This window comes from Micromys minutus, assembly GCF_963924665.1.
Source record: "Micromys minutus genome assembly, chromosome: 12".
NCBI lineage: Eukaryota > Metazoa > Chordata > Mammalia > Rodentia > Muridae > Micromys > Micromys minutus.
The window spans coordinates 47,939,825-47,943,371 of NC_137981.1; the positions used below are offsets into that span (position 1 = coordinate 47,939,825).

The 3,547-nt window shown below is 39.3% G+C and overlaps 1 pseudogene across 1 annotated transcript; it reads right to left on the reverse strand.

The window, feature by feature from the left end:
• Positions 1-661: 661 nt before the first annotated feature.
• On the reverse strand, positions 662-1,042 carry LOC308428347 (large ribosomal subunit protein uL29-like; annotated as a pseudogene). Its single transcript has one exon. The product of its transcript is annotated as a large ribosomal subunit protein uL29-like (transcript).
• Between the last annotated feature and the right edge of the window lie 2,505 nt (positions 1,043-3,547).

A 3,547-nucleotide genomic window follows, 5' to 3' on the forward strand; every position in this document is an offset into this window, starting at 1 on the left:
GTGGCCTATGTAGTTTTATGGTATAGTATTGATCTTTCTCTATGGAGCTCTATGAGGAGGGAGGAAACATTCTCAGATGCTCTCAACATACTTTGTTTATCTCTCATGAACTTGAGATTCTAACACTTACCAGATAGAGGAACTGTGCTAGTCAGAGGTCCCTAGAGTAATGGAACTTACAGAATGAGTCTATAGCTATATATAGGAAGGGCATAATGGCTTACATACAGGCTGAAGTCCAGCTAATTCAATAGCTGGCTCTGAATGGCAAGTTCCAGAACTTAGTAGCTGCTCAGTGCACAAGGCTAGACATGGCAGCTGGTTTTCAGTATTTTGGATTCTGGAATCCTGAAGAAAGAAGTAGGCTCTAATGTCAGTGAAGGAGTGGGCTTGCTAGCAAGTTGAGAGCATGCAGGCAAAGAACAAAAGCTTTCTTCTCCCGTGTCCTTCTATAGGATTCCAGCAGAAGGTATGGCCCATATTTAAAGGTATGCCTTCCTTATATCAAGATTTGGACTAAAGGTATATATTTCCACCTCAGATATCCAGAATAGAAGTGGATCTTTTTGTTCTTTCTTTCTTTCTTTCTTTCTTTCTTTCTTTCTTTCTTTCTTTCTTTCTTTCTTTCTTCTTCTTTTTTTTTGCTCGTCAATCTTGCACTTTATTGTCGCTGTCTCAGGCCTTGACTGCACTTTCGCAGTGGGTACAGCCACTCCTTCCGCTGCTACTTCTTGGTCTTCAGCTTCTCCTTGTGCTTGGTGAGCCGTCGGCACATGGCTCTGGTCTTCTTGGGTCACGGGTCCAGGGGCTTGTACTTCTTTCCCTTGTAAAATTTCCTGAGGTTTTCCTTTTGAGTCTGATTAGTGACAGTAAGGACACGGGCAATGGATTTGCGTACGACTCGTATCTTGGAGAGCTTGGATGCAGCATCACCTGTCACTTTGGTGACTCGAAGTTGGGACAGTTCCACCTTCAGATCGTCCAGTTGTTTCAACAGCTCCTCCTTCTTGTCGTGCAGGTCCCGAACCTTAATCTTGGCCATTGCTGCGTTGTTCACGGATGAGGCCGCCCGGTTGAGAAGAAGCGGATCTTTCTATTTCAAATTATGCAAGAATCCCTTACAGGTGTGTCCTCTTTTTCTGAGTTCTAGTTTAATTTTAGGTGTAGTCAAATGGATAGCCAAGAATAGTCATCACCTGCGACTACTTGAACACCTTGTGTGAATTGTTTTTTGTTCAAATTCCTGAATGCATTTCTATCAGTTAGCATGGACTTACTCTTAGACACATCAGAACTAGTTGTATAAAATTGAGTCCAGTAATTTAAAAGGTACATTGCAGGATTTGATTTTAAAAAAACCTACTTTTAATATGGGTTCTCAAATGCTTCAACCCTCCACACTTCTATCCCACTGTCCAAAGGTAGGAGAGAAAAGATGATAAATAGGACAAGGGGGTGTGGATCTGTTTAGAAGTAGTCCCTTGGGCCATTCCGATCCTTATTTAGATATGAGAAGTCCAGTTCAGTAGTGTCAGGATTCTAAACAGGAATCAGTAGTGATCGCACGATCCAACAGAAATTACTATACCCCTGCCAAGTTAGCAGACAGTCAGGACCAGCCAGGATGCCAGAAGATCTCTGCTGTGCCTTTCTCAGTGAAGTGAAGATCAGAGAAGACAAAGACTGGAGACCAAACATCACTGTCTGCTGAGTCCCATTTATACTCTCTCCAAACATCATGGTCTTCCCATGGGTCTTACTTCAGCAAAACACCATGTGAGTCCATATTACCTGACATATCCAGAAACTTCCACTTCAGCATCTCATAAGTACAAAGATAGTGTGAGTGGATTTGTGGAAGACATGGACTCTGATCTCAGCTCTGCCTTTTGCATGTACCACTGACACGTTTATATCCAAGATCTCCACCAATCCACATTTAGCTGCAAGAGAGTCCAAGAAATAGAACCTATAGTTTTGACCAAATGTGTGTCCAATAAAAACCGTGTTACTATAGAGAAAATGGAGAAAAGCAGTGGAAAATGTAGCAGCCTTCACATAAGTGTTATAAGGGAAATCAAAAAACCAGGAAACAAAAACAAAAACACAGTTTTGAAGATTTATAGGTGGAGGTGCTGTTTTCTAAAATGAATAAGATTGGAGCAGGTTTTGAGATAAGGTGGATGAAAAAGAGCAAGGGATCTTGTTTTTTCATAATAATTTTAAGTTAGCCTTAGAAATTCAAGCCTAACCATTGATTATAGCAGAAAGAAACCCAGAGGACTTAATATACTGATTGCACTCAGAGGCCTATTATTGGATGCAGTCACACGTGGACAGAATACAAAAAGAGTGGAAAACTTTGGGCATAGCCTGAAATTTTAACATGTATAGGGGTCAGATCTAATCAGAGAGCCAGCAAAGAAAGCAACTGTTAGAATTTGATCATATTACCGAATGATGGTTGGTAACAATAGTATGCTATGTTTTTATAAAAGGGTCCTTATTTTAAAATGCATGAAATATGAGTGTCATAATATATCTGGGGCTTGAACATAACTTGAGGGAAGATCTGGGTGGGTGGTCCAGGAAACAAAATTGGTCATGAGTTAAACTGAGGAACATGGAAGCTTATCCTACTATTCTGCAGACTTTCTTATATTATATAGTCAGACTTTTCATAATAAAATTTAAGTAGTCACTCAAGGGGAGTGATGACTGGGATCTGCGGTGTCATGAAACTTGGGGAAAGAGGCATGAACTGATGTCCTGAGTGCTGGTGGGAAGGAAAATAAAAACTGAGAAACTGATCTCTAGGTTTGACAAGGCATTGGTAATTAGTGATACCATTTCCTTATTGAAAATAGATTTTTATACAATATATTCTGATTATTGTTTTCTCTACCACGGCTCCTCTCAGATCCTTTCCACTTCCTCACACACCCAAAACACCTTTTCTTTATTTCCTTTATTAGAATACAACAGGTATCTGAAAAAAAAAGATTGAATAAAAACAAATGATCCAGAATAGGACAGAACAAACAGAAAAAAAAAAAAAAAAAAAAAAAAAAAAAAAATCACATACAGATGCTGAGACACAGAAATCCCATAAGTATAAAATATTAAACCATAATAAAACAAATAATAAAATAAAGCATCTGTAAGAAGAAGCCCAGACAAAAACCCAAACCAAAAACAACAACAACAAATTAAAAATAAAAACAAAAAGATCCTCCTAAAATGTGATTGAGTTCATTTTGTGTTGGCCAACTACTCTTGGGCATGAGGTCTGCCCTCAAGTGTGTTCTGCCTACTCAGTAGACTCTGTTGGAGAAAACTTGTTTCGCCTTTGTGAATAGTTATCAGTTGGAGCTAGCTCTGAGTTAGGAATTAGGGGCTTGTTTCCTTCCCCTCTATCCCTTCCTTTATACTTAATCTCTGGGGTAATACGGACTGTAGCCTGCTTATTGAAGACTTGACAGATAAATCCACATATAAGTGAATCCATACCAAATTTGTTTTTATGAGTCTGGGTTACCTCAGTAAA